This window comes from Struthio camelus, chromosome 3 (assembly GCF_040807025.1).
Source record: "Struthio camelus isolate bStrCam1 chromosome 3, bStrCam1.hap1, whole genome shotgun sequence".
NCBI lineage: Eukaryota > Metazoa > Chordata > Aves > Struthioniformes > Struthionidae > Struthio > Struthio camelus.
This window is the reverse complement of record NC_090944.1, coordinates 5486398-5500017: the sequence shown is the minus strand read 5'-3', so window position 1 is coordinate 5500017 and position 13620 is coordinate 5486398. Positions and strand designations below refer to the sequence as shown.

The following is a 13620-nucleotide window of genomic DNA, read 5'->3' as shown; positions in this document are numbered from 1 at the left end:
CTGTCAAATCAGGACAAAACAGTACCCTGCAAAGGGGTAGCCACAGGGATGACCCCATTTCCGTGAATGACCCCAGGCCTGGCCTGTCTGAGCCAGGCCACAGGCTGCAACTTCAGTGCTGGCAGCACCCGTAGGCTGGCGCTTGCTCTGCAGGCAAGTGAGCCATAGCGCATCTCCCATGGACTCTCCCAGGAAAAAACAGCAGGCAGGCACAAATTATTCCCAGCTTCCACAAGGTTTGCTAAAGCTCGGCAGCCTTCAGCACAGGAAGAGATGGCACAGAAACACCTCCTGCTTCCTGTAGGGTCCAGTTTCTCTTCACCAGGCAGCTGAAAGCTCAGTCACACAGAAACAGGGTGGCTGTGTGCTTGTGCCCAGGGACATGCAGTGAAAGGGCTGTTGGACTTGCCTGCAGCTGGGGAAGAGATTTCCAACAGGCAACCTTGCACTCAAAGGAAGCTCGAGATAGATAGTCAGGCCCCAGTGCTATGGCTGCTTTCGCACCCCAGGACCCCACGGTCAACCTGATCCATGATTCTGCAGGAGTCAGGAGACCCAGCCCCATGGCAGGGCAGCAGGATGGACAGATGAAAGGACAAGTACCACATTCAACCCCAGGGATTGCCCACTCCTCCAGGTCAGGAAATAGTGTTCACCTCGGTGCATTGGCTCTGGGTGAGGAAGACGACTCGGGCAAAGGGAGCCAAAAGGCCACTACTCTCAGCAGCAAACAAACTCCTGGCCTGGTACATGTGGGCTCGCAGCTCAAACACCTGCTTCTCTGTGACAGAGAGAGAGGGGGAAGTGAGACAGCTTGGGATGCATCCCTGGAGCTTAGCCATGGAGAGCAAGGTCTCAGAGGCACACTTTTGCTCAGGGCCAACACGGATGAAGGAAGTCGGCTTAAAGCATGGATCCTGAATGGATATGGACTTCTTCAGGGTCCTGCTCACGATGTGCAGAATGACAGCTGGGAATGGGGTAAGGAGAAGGGCGCAGAAGTCCCCCACCCCAGCTCCCCACGGGAACAGTGGGAGACCTCAGACTGGCACATGTGGAAGTATTTCCCATATTTCCCCCTCAGTTCCTGCAGGTCCTTGGCCCAAGTGGTGTTGAACCAGGCTCCCGCCTGCCTTTTCCATAGCCTGCCCTCTTACTCGTGTAAAGGAGGCTGATGCGTGGAAAGGATGGCAGGTTTGGGCCTCTGGCTGTCGTCTTCTCCTCAAAGCCACAGGGCACGCCGCTCAGGAAGTCTTTGCGCTGCTTGTTGAGGCCCAGCCACAAGTAAATCTCCATCTTGGCCTGAACTGTCCAGTCTGCAGGTCCAAAGCCCCTCTTCCCAGGTAGCTGGGCACAAGGGACAAGAGAGTTTACAGGGACATAGGAGGGGCCTTAGAGATTGGACAGACCACCTCTTGCAGTGCCCACCACCTTCTGCGGCCTCACCTTGTACCACTGCTCCTTAAACCCAGGGAGCCACCCCTTATCATTCTGGATCATGTCCGCTACTCTTTCTCATGCATCATGTTCTTCCCAGCACACTGGCTTCCTCTTCTCAAGCCACTAGCTCCCCTCCCAGCAAACTCAATAGGACATCTCTCTCCTTCCAGACCTCCATCACCTACCAGACCCATCTGGTACCCAGCTCTCATCTCCACCCCCATCCCCCCCATTCTGTCTCTGCTTCACCTCCCTCCTTGTGGTTTCAGCTCCCCCAAGGAAGACGGGCAGGCACCTTGAGGAAGACGGTCTTCACTTCGGCCCAGTCCTTTCCCATCTCCTCATCCACAATGCAGCAGAGAATATCCTTGCAAGGGAGACGCCTGTAAGCAATGCGTTTGTTATTGCTCATCATCCAGATGAAGAGGTCAGCAATAGTGTGCTGGGGCTGTGAACACCAACAAAGAGCCCTGTCAGCATCTTAGCCCTTTCTGACCCCTGAGACACCGGCAAGGTGAAGCCTAGCAGGAAAGAAACTGGGATTTACATTTGTTCTGATAAAATTAAAAAAAAAAAAAGATATTAACTCCAGATTGGAAGGCTGAAGATTTTCCTTTTCTCTTAGTTCAGTGCCCACAAGGACTGTAGGGCAGGTGCCCTGCACTTCCATTCCCTACAATGGAAGCAGTTCCCTCTCTGGACATCTCCTATCATGCCTTAGAGCCTGCTTTATTTTCTGCTGTGGCAAGCCAAAGCAGAGAAAAGAGTTACTTTATAATGGGCTATTTCACCAAGCCTAGGAGCCTCGCCCATATTGGGAAATGAGAACAGCAAGTGCCAAAACTACAACTTCCACGGGGACCAATAACCCCAAATGGCTGCAGCCACACAGACCCAGGTAGAAACTGCACGAATTTCAGAGGAACTGCAATTTTCTGCAGGAAGGAACAAAAGATTTTGCAGAAATAGCATCTTTTTGGAAATTTTGTGAGCAGCTCTAACAATATTCGGCTATTAACTGTCACCCATGAGGTGGAGTGAAGCAAGAGTACACCACAGTGATAACAATTAGATGGCTTCATCTGAAAGCTCTCCAAAGAGCTACCTACTTAACAATTTCCTCTACTTAGCAAAAATCAGAGATGGCTGCAGGCTGCTCACTTGAATATTGGGTGGACATTTGCCACCTTCTGGGGGCTGCTCCCCTGGGGAATTGCACGGCCTTGTCACGGCTCAAGGCAGGCAAAACCATCCTCTAGCTCAACTGCAAGAGGACCCAGTTCTGTTACTGTCTGGGAAGGGCTCTTCAACTTATATTAATACTCATCCTTCCCAATCCAGGAGCGTATAGGCAAACCTGGGAGGCATGGGGCAGTTTATAGACTGACTATGCAAAGTTGCCAGATGGTGAAAAGTATACTGGTGACCTATTTCAGGCCAGGGCCCTGCCTCAGGCCCTGGGCCAGGCTGGGAAACGCCCCCACCTCAAGGGGTCCCTCCAACCAGCTCCAGGGATGCCCTGTCCAGGGCTAAGCCTGGCCTCACCTGCGGACGGGTTAGGGCTGGGCATTTTGGCTTGGGCTCACGGTGCACCAGGATGGACAGCCAGGCCTCAGTTCCCACCACAGACTGGTTAATTAGCACAGGAGATATAACTGGTGTAGTCAGTGGAGGGAAGTGGTCATGCTGCCTTGGCTGAGCACTTCTATTGGGTCGTCTGAAGAGAGGTTTAAGCACCTGTCTTGACACAGGAGGAACATACAGGTCCTTTAGAAAAGGAGCAGAGCCCAACAAAGGTCTTTTCGTCTTGGACTGGCTCCTTGCAGAAGACCTGTGTCACTAGGGAACTCTCCTGCACGCAGGATTTGCCCATAAGCTGACCCAGCTAACAGGCACTCTCCATGTGGAGGGCAACTCACCTCATCAGCTAACAACCAGAGTTTCTGGAGGAAGTTTTGCACCAGCTTCACCTTGTCTTTCATGGTGGTGTTCTTCACCTGCGAGCACAGAGTCGTGGCTTGCTGACCCATGTTTTCCTGTGATTAAAAGGGAGCCCAGGACACATTGTGAATGAGAGCACAATGGAGCACAGAGAAGGCAAAAGCAGCAGACAGGTCTCCCTGCGTTTAGGAAGGCGTGGTGAGGACACAAATGCCTTAGTCCTGCCACGTGCATCCAGATAATGGTACTTCTGGCGCCCCTTTGTTAACCTCAGCAGGATATAGGAAGGGTCCCACAGCACAGAGGTTTCTGCCCCAGCAGGGCCTGCCAAGGGACAGAGAGGTGTCAGTTGTGCTTATGGCATTTTGCAGTGGCTTCAAGCCTTGTCTTAAGCATAGCCTCTCCCCTTTCCCTGACTCCACTACAAATCAGCATCTGGCAGTTCAGAAGAGGGGACATAGAGGCTTCCACATGTCACATTCATCACTCTGTTGTATGCAGCTGGCTAATGAAGCTTCATTGTGTCAGCTGGATAAACCACTTGGTCTTTGCACAGCTCCTTTCCAATAAGTTGGCCTACCAGCTCCAAATACCCAGGCTAGGGTTAGCCCTGCAGCATCTATACTCGGCAGAGTCCCCTACGTTCCTGCTTTCCCCTCTCCTGAACTCTTTGACAATAAAGCGACTCCTTTTCTGCACTCCGGGATTTCTTCCCAATGAAAAGCAGAGCGTGATGGAGGGGACGCAGTGGTGTGGACCCAAGGGTCATGTGGGACCTGTGCAAGACAGGAAGTGCTCTTGGGTCCCCCTCTTTAGCAATAAACCTCAAACCACCAATCCGCAGAGACTGGAAGTCAAGACCCCTAAGGACCAAGGTTCCCCACCGCATTGATGGGGTCCAGCCCCATTCCCGAATCTTCCTCCCCAGCTGAATCACACTTACCAGCTCCCTCATGCAGGACTCGAGTCTTTCTCGATCCAGCCTCATGCAGGAAGAGTGGTGCTGGTCCTTGTCAGCTAAGGTCACAAAGCACCTGATGGAAAAGCTCGTCAGCATGAATCCTGCGAGAGCCTGCTGGCTCTCTGCAAGCAGCCTTGCCAGGCTGGATCTCTGCTAGCAGTAGGGCACTTGCCTACACAGAAGCACCCTTGTTCTTTCAGTGTGCGCTGCAATCACAGCCAAGTGGCCTATTTACACCCAGCACTCAATGACGTGCATGAGGAGAAGGTACCGCCCAGGCACTAGCCTGTGGAGGCCACAAGACTGAGTCTGTGTGGCTTTCATCACTGGCTGGGGGTCTTTGGAATTCAGAGGCGAGTACCACCTTGCCCATGCTCCAAGGCAGAAGGCAATCAATATGGTGGTGTACTAAGCCAAGAAAATGATTGCCTGTCATCTCGGAGCATAACGCAAGGGGAGCTCATGCTCTCAGTCCCATGATCTTGCCCATATCCCGGCTGAGAGCACAGGTCCTTGGTGGGCAGCTTTTGCTAGTCTTTTACTCACAAGCACCCACTGCTCAGCTCCTCCAGGACCCCTCGGAGCCAGCGCTCCAGCTGTGGCTTCTCCGTCTTGATCGTTTCCTGCACATCACTGAGGCCTTCCTCCTGGAATGGCAATGGGGGGGAAGCAGTGAAGGGGGCAGTGGAGCAGAGCCCCACAGCAGGCTGAGGTTTAGCACCACAGCCACTCCATGAAGAGCAGCCCTGGCACTGCCAATAGCACACACCTGCTTCTTCCCCAGGCTTTCCTGCCACAGAGCTCAGCTCTGGCACATGTTTGGCTGGGGGAGGCTGGCTTCAGTTGATGTGAATTTCACCTCTCTCCACCTGCAGGCATCACAAAGGCTCCTCAGCAATCAGTTCAGGCTACAAAGGAGGCTCTGCCACAAAAGGGGCTCACTCCAGGAGTCCAGGCAGGTAAAGTCTCCCACCTTCCTTCAGCCTTCTGGGGGACACTCTGGGTCTGACCCACACCAAAATTCATTCAACCCCCAGGGTTTGGCCATTCATTCTGTGGAGTGTTTAGTATTGCGGAGCTTCCTCTTTCCTGGCATGAGTTTGATAAAGGCTCTCTGCAACGGTCTGGCCCTGCTTTGTAACAAGCTGCAGAGACATGCAGGGAGCCTGAATGTGCCAGGAATGGCCTACCCCATCCCCTGAGCCAGCTCCATCCCCAGCACATACTGACCACCTTGTCTGCAATCTTGTCCATGATGGTGGCATTATACAGTCTCCGGCGCTGGTCTGGCCACCAGCTCTTGATGTACCTGCAGGCCTTCTTCTCAAAGTATGGCACGTGGAAGCAGTTCCTGCAACAGGAAGCAGAAGGATGTTCTGTGGTAGGACCACTCCCAGCCAGGAATGGCCATTGCCCCCCACCTCTCCCAGCATGTCAGAGCGCTGGGATGGGGAAATGGATATACATGAAGTCAGGCCAAAGAGGAAAGGCGCTGGGAGTAGCATACATGAATTGCACATTCAAGGACAGAGACTCCATCTCTCCTAGCACCCTTCCGCATCTGGAGTACTGTGTCCACGTCTGGGCTCCCCAATACAAGAGAGACATGGAGCTCCTGGAGTGAGTCCAGCAAAGGGCCACTACGATGATGAAGGGACTGGAGCATCTCCCCTAGGAGGAAAGGCTGAGGGAGCTGTTACTCTTCAGCCTGCAGAAGAAAAAATTGAGGGGGAATCTCATCAATGTGGACAAGTATCTGAAGGGAGGGCGTCGAGAGGAGGAGGCCAGACTCTTCTGCGTGGTGCCCAGTGACAGGACGAGAGGCAACGGGCACAAACTGAAGCACAGGAAGTTCCATATGAATAGGAAGAAAAACTTGCTGACTGTGAGGGTGACAGAGCACGGGACCAGGTGGCCCAGACAGACTGCAGAGTCTCCTTCCTTGGAGATATTCAAAAGCATCTGGACACAGTCCTGGGCAAAATGTTGTAGGTGACCCTGGTTGAGCGGAGGTGGGGGTTGGACTAGATGATCCCCAGAGGTCCCTTCCAACCACAACCATTCTGTGATTCCTAGCACCAGACCAGTCCCCACCCAAGTCCACAGCTGGGCCAGCCATGCCTGGGGGAAACTTTCCCCTCCCAGCCAAGGCCCACCCAAACTGCCCCCAGGCATGCCCTGCCTGGGTTAACCCCTGCCTCTGCCCAGGGAGGGTTGGGGCTGCATGCATTGGCCAGGTGCTCCAGTGTGACAGCGCATGCAGGCAGACACCATGAGCGAGCACAAGTGAAACCAAAGCACTAACACCCTATTCTGAAAGCCAGCGAGCATTTCTTATAGACCCCCCTGGCCTTCACAACAGGCAGAGGTCTCCGCTGTTTGCAGAGCTGCCAGATTTCCATTCGTCTGTGGGATGGACGTGGCATGGAGAGACAATAGTCATGGCACAGAAAAGGGGGGGGAAGAGCCAGGATCGCAGGCATGCCCTGCAGAACAGGTTCATGCTTCTGGTTTGCCCAAGGCAGCCTGAGCATCCGCTGTGAGCCAGGATTCACCCTGGATAAAGCCACTGCAGATCCTGCTGCAACTGGAATCACCCTTAGGTTACAAAACAGCTTCACTTCATCTTGTGAAGCTGTCTGGGTTATTTTTAGCCAGATGATGTCAGCAGAGTCCCACAGTTGATGGGGAAACTCCCTGTGCTCTGATAAGGCAGTAGGAAAAGCAAAGCCCAGGGGAATACGCTCTGTAAAACATTTGTGCTTTCCATCTCCCTTCTGCATTCACCTTCCCAATGGGCTGCTTAACAAGTGCAGCAACCCCAGGCAGACAGTTCTATCTAGAATGCAAACAGCCTTGATTCAGGTTAGTCTCTTTCATTTCCCAGTTGAATTAAGTCAGTCAGTTAATTTTGATTAGCAACATCTATCTGCTGGTATAATAGTTACAATAATCCACTTTCAATACATCTCCTCAGGTTAAATCCGATTAGCCTTCCTGAGTACAAGTCCTTTGTATTCAAATCTTGACCAGGGATGGCGTGCAGCCTAGACACACCAAGACCCGGGTCCTGATCCCATTTGCTTCTGGGCTTTCTGAAAAGCCTTCTGAAGCTCCAGGTGCTTGCGGTAGTGATAGGCGCCACACAGGCAAGTGTGGGACTCAGGATGGTGCAGCCCCTAGAAGAGGGGTTTGCTCTAGGGTGCTCCCCAAGAGTTTAGGAACCCCGGGTGCACCACGGCCAGAGCCACCACACTGTGGGGGTGCCGTAGCCTCATGAGTGCACAGCATGAGTGCAGAGCAAACCTAGTCAGCAAAGGAGAAGGGACACCGCAGACTCACATTGTAAGCATCTGGATACCTTGGAATTGCGCACTGATAGCGGCTGACTGTGCGCACTGATAGCGGCTGACTGTGCGCACTGATAAACATGCACACTGATAGCTGCTGAATATACTGATAAGCATCCTGTTGGCATCCCTACTGTTATCACCTAAGACCATCCGTTCCGTTGTCCAGCTATGGTCTGGCACTGATCAATGAACTAAGCCCGGGAAGGATAAGAGACAGTAAGCCACATACCTCTGTGCGGACTCGGACTCACCATCAGCTGGCCTGCGGACCCCACAACCCACCCATCAGCGGGGACGCCCCTGATGCCAACTGCCAGGGAGAACCTGAATCCTCTTGGCGCAGCTCGAGCGTGGTGAGAACAAGCCGGGGAAAACTATACCGCAGGGGTGGCCCATAAGGACAAGGAAAGGGCGAGAGCGGTCATTATACCGTGCATCCGAGAGCAGTCATTGTACTGGGCTTCCGTGGCTTAACCATAGAGCTCTGATACGTGGGGGTTTTGGATTCCTTACTATACTTCTTAGCTTTGTTATACTTGTAGATTGTCTGCTGGTCATGGTTTAGTGTTGTCCAGTGTCCGTCATACGTGCAGAACCGCTTAGATCTAATACATTCTTACATCTGACAAAGAACCATCTCTCCAGTTCAGTGCAACTAACCCCAGAATACAAAAGAATCCCGGACGCCCCACTAGTGGCACGTCACAGGTAGAAAGCATCGAGTAGACTCACATTTGCAGCTGTCTGGATCACCTGTCTGTTAGGGTAATTTCTACCTGCACATCGCAAAGAATTGCCTCAATTCTACAGAGGGAGAACCTGAAGCAGACAGAACAGAACTCATCTGCCCAGTGAAACTCACCAGTTTTGGCACAGTCCCAGGAATAGGATCTACTTTCCCCATATCCTGATTCTCTGACACTGACACACGAGAACGAGGCATGCCAATAGTTAGAGGGAATGGGAATAGACAGACTGACCAAAAGAGAGAGAGAAGCTACAAATCTAGACACTGAAAGGATTAAGACTTTTACCCCAAACTCCTGCTAACCCATCCTCATGAACTTCCTCAAGCAGTTCCTGCATCCTCCCCTCTGTGTTTGTGACCTCGGCTAGCTTTTCAGACCCCAAGCGATTCCAAATGCACCTTGCCCCAGCACAAATTACCTTAATTACTGAAATCTATGCCTTATTTCAAGGTAGACTTCTTGCCAATCTCTAAACGGTCTCCAGGATGCTTTCAGATGTCAGGCAGCTAGAGAAATCAAAGACACAAAGCCCAGGCACCTCCCTCCCTCTTTCCTCCCTGATGGGCAGAAGTGCGTTTGTGCATTCACACATTTGCTGTGGCATCAAAGAGTCCTAGGGAGGGACCTGTCTTTTAGGCTGGTTTTCTGAATGTCTGAAACTTGCATGTGCAGCAGTCCATCTGCTTTTTTTAATGCCAACCAATGATTTTTGAATCCACTGGTTAACTTTCCCCTAATTTGCCACAGAGGTAGAGCGTTAAAGGTGTGGATAGCTAGGAGCGCTGGGCACATAACTGGCTGCGTAGATGAGAGGGGCCCTCTGTAGGGTAGGCTGAGAGGTCAGCTCAACCTTTATGAGACAACAGGCAATCGACAAGAGTGCTCAGCACTGTAGGCAATGGCGGTGGGTGTTCAGCTCTTCTTAGCTGTAATACCCAAGATGGGGTCTCTACAAGCACTTAGCTAAGCTCCCTTCACAGGGCACAGAGAGCTAGTGGCGGCTGCTGCTGCTCCTAGGGCTGGCTGGCTGAATGACTCTCCAGGTTCCTGGGACTGCACTGACTCCATCTCTGCTGACTCTCGGGGGAGCTCAGATACCTGGCACACATGCCAACACCTTCGGACAAGGAACTAAGTCACATCTCTCCCCACGAGCTTTTAGGTCTGCTGCTCCCATCAGCCTACAGACCATTCAGAAACCAGATGCTAATTCCCTCTCCTGCAAGGCAAGGGAGCACACTGCCTCTGTTTCCCAGCTGCTGGCAGGAGACAGACCTCTCCTACCTCACTACAACACTGCACTGTCCCTTCCCTCACTTTCCCCTTGCCATGTTCAGCAAGGCGGCCCTCTGGTGGCCAGGAGGGCACACTTACCTGTCTGTGACCAGGGGTTTCATGGGTTGAGATGAGCAAAGGGAGACCAGCTCTCCATCCTCATCACCATCTTCCTCACTTGAGTTCTGGAGCAGCTCAGACTCTGCTTCGTCCCCATCCCCTCCATCTTTCTTCCTCCACAAGGTAGGCTTGGCCATGCCATCTACGGGAACCAGATTGTTACCTCAGGAAAGAAGTCACAGGGCTATAACTCACACTGGGGTTAAACAGGCTGTCACCTGCCTTTAATTCAGGCTGGGGAGCAACTTCCTCTGCAGGAACCATGGGGGACAGTGGAGTTCAGCTTTCTGAAACCCTGACCAGGGATTACAAACTAACAACAGAAATCTGTCCTCTACTCATGCCCCCTTCCAAGCCACTAGAAACATACATCCTTCCTTTGGTGGTTAACCTCTGGAAACGCAAAGCCAGGTGCTCTCAACTGAGAGATGGAGCAGATCCACTGCTGACAGGAGATCACGCAGCAAAGAGCTCATCTGGGGACACGCATGGCTTGTGCCAATGAAGTAGCCATCACCTTCTTCCTAAACTGAGAGCCTCGGATGCTCTGTCAAATGTTAGCATGGAAAGAGGGGGTAAGAAGCCTGCTTTTGGCCTTGGCTCCTGCAGTCTCTGCCGGGCATGTTTCAAAACCAACCTCCTCAGAAAACCACCAACCTATTGTGACCTCAGAGTTGATGGGTTTGTCACCAATCTTCCTGTCCATCACGGTAGCTTCCAGGAAGGCTCCAAAGAGGAAGAACTCCTCCATTTTCCCAGGACAGTTCTGCAGGAAAAAAAACAGGCAAGTAGGATACAAGGTTAAGGTCAGCTGGATGGACCCTTAGGAGAACAAGCCACAGGGCAGGGGGTCCCAGAAGGCCACATTCAGCACCTTGAACACCTACACGGGCTCTATGAAGGGGACGTGCCACTGTCTAGGTTTTCATGGAGACTATGAGGGTTTTCTCTCCCTCTGCTCAAGCCTTCTAAGAGATAGGTGTCTGGCTGAACTCGGTGTCTAGGCTCACTGCACGTTCTTTTTGAATGACCATAAAACCTGAAAAATCTTTGCAAGATTTGTTGTCGTGCTGGGGGATCCAGTGCTTTTAGTGCAACACCAAATAAAATCCTCAGTCTATGAGACCAGGCATAACTACCAAGGGGACTGAGCAAACTATCACTAACACCCAGCACTTGTCACTGGCAACCAAAGGGTCAGGGAAGACTCACATCAGCAACTCATCTCCAAGATCTCCACAGCAAGGCTTATCAAAAGCCTGGCCCGGAAAGAGATGCCTTCACCCAGACCCTCATTCAGATCTTGGTGCTCATCCATCAGGGTGTAGTTCCGAGTGGAGCCGTACATGTTCACCCAGGCACGGCCAAAGGTGGGCAGGAAGCCTGCAGGAGACCAGACACACATGTAGTGAAGGGGATGTGCAAGAAGGAGGGCATGGCTTTGTCTCAGGGCTCAAGCTGGCTCATGGAATGGCATCACTTCCCTGCTCTGGGTATTGTACTACAGGATTGAGCATGCGTATGTGTGCGTGCGCGTGCACATGGAAAATACACACATGCAACAATATATGGAGATGATTTTGTGGTGACAGCAGTGAGGGGGATTGTGCAGCTCACCACGCCAAAGACACACACAACTACTCCGTTGGGCAAGCCACCCAGCATGAGGCAACAGAGAGGAGAAACCCTCATTAGCCACCTTCGTAGAGCCCTCTCTGCTTTTACATTGGTCCTGTCCACGTGTGCGCTAGTGCATTTGTGCATGTGTGTGCATTCGTGTGTGCATGTGTGTCTGTGTGAACATGAGAGCCTGTCACATATTCATCCATTCACGGCCATGAATTTTCTGGAAGGGCCAGTTGTTCTTGGGTGTCTTTTCTTTCAAGTTTCTGACTGGAGGCATGTTATGGGACTTGGTTTTCAGGGAATGGGTGCCCAGTGATCTCAGAAAACCACTGCAGGGAATAAAGGTCTCTCCTACTGGCCACCAAGGAGCAGCTGTCTCCAGGGCTGGGGAAGGAGCCTGGGCTATTTTGCTAACTCTCTGCCAAAGGGAAGCCTCTCTCTACCATGAGGAAGGTGTCTCAGTCCTCCCCTCATATTAGCTTTACCTTTGTCTCCTTCGTTAGAGACCTCCTGCCAATCAATGAAATGGGTCCCAATGGCCACATCATTGACTTCGTCAGAGTCTCGGACCTGGATCTTTATCCTCTTGCACAATGGGGGGAACATTCCTGTGAAGACTATTTGCTCATTCCAGAGGGGCTCGTAGCTGCTCTTCCGCACAGATGTCTTCCCCTGCCAAGTGGGAGGAGAAAGCACATGTTTCACAAGGGTCTGAGCCCACAAGCCACCCACCTTCTTTCAGACCTCAACTCCTCCCCTGCTAATGACCATGATAGCAACATGTGTTCTGCTCGGGACTTTCTTCTCCCAAATAGAGACTGCTGGAGACTGCAGACTGCTGCAACCCCCTCATAGTCTGGGCAAGAGAAGGGAACGTGGCACAGGACAAACAAGCAGCTTTGTCACACAGGTCAGCATCTACATGCCAGGACAGCTGAGATCATCCTTGGCCACGTAGTCCCAAACCTGCATAATGGCTAGCCCTGCTCACGTTATCATGTCACAAAGGTATAGCAAGCAGCTCACCCACCTTCTGCCCTGCAAAGAACACCTCCACATCGGGGTCCACCAAGTCCTTGCTCTCCCCAATGAGAGCCTTCTTCACATTGGCCATGAGGCTGGTGTTCATACAGGGCAGCCCCTCAGCTCAATAGATCTTTAGGTAGAAACGAGCCCATTGCTGCTCCAGAGGGACCCCATCTGGAAGGAGGAGGTTCCTGCAACATCAGAAAACAGGACTCAAAACAGCTCCTGGGCCTGGCAGGTTTGTCAGGAGAGACTTGCAGAAGAGGGAGAAGCTGCCCCCCTTGTGGAGCACAGGCTGTGAGGAGGTGGAAAGGTAGCCATTTCTGCAGCCCTATATTTTATCATAGTCCTGTTCCTGCCCACCCTCCCGATTCAGGACAGGGAAGGGCGGTTTCATAAGGGAAACCTTATGGCAACACATTGAGGTGCCTCAGAGACAACCTGCATCTTTCTAAAGGGATATAATCATTATCAGCAGTGGAGCCGAGGGGAAGACTAATCTCTACCTAGTTTAGACATCTGCAGCAGCCCAGATGAATGGGATGTTAGAAGGGCCTTTATCTTTGGAAAAGGCCCTCATACCCTGCCAGGGTATAAGGAGAACTGGGGTGGTTATACTGGAAGGAAACTTGAGCTCCATGAAATGGCTTCTCGTGGCAGGTCTTGCCTCTTCTCTCTTCCCCGAGAGCTACAGAGGACGCCGTGAACAACAGTTCTAAAGGAACTTTGTCCACGATAAAGTGGGATAAGAGCATGACTGCAGCATGGAACAACAGTCCAAAAGAGTTCACATGCTGCTCTAAGCCCCTTGGTGCCCTCTCTGTCCTTACAGCGAGTAGGGAGACCTCAGCCATCATTTCCCATCTTCCCTTCAACCTCACTTCTGTGGCTCCCATTCAACGGCCAACAGGAGCAACAGCTAAAAAGCACGGACATCACGTTGGTTCACATCAGGCTGGTGCTGGTATGCACAAGTGAACAACCAGCAGCAGAGGGTCTGAACTGATATAAAGGACTGGTCTGTAGTGATGTGACCTGGATTTGCATCAGTAATCTAGCAACTCTTCTCTTTCCGAGAAACAATCTAGTTGGCACTTCTGATTGCAGTGCACGACTACTAGAGGGGCTG

At 52.1% G+C, this 13620-nt stretch overlaps 1 pseudogene; it reads right to left on the bottom strand.

Moving 5' to 3' along the window:
- LOC138066517 (otoferlin-like) overlaps positions 1 to 13620 on the bottom strand; it is a 215442-nt pseudogene that overhangs the window by 26921 nt on the left and 174901 nt on the right.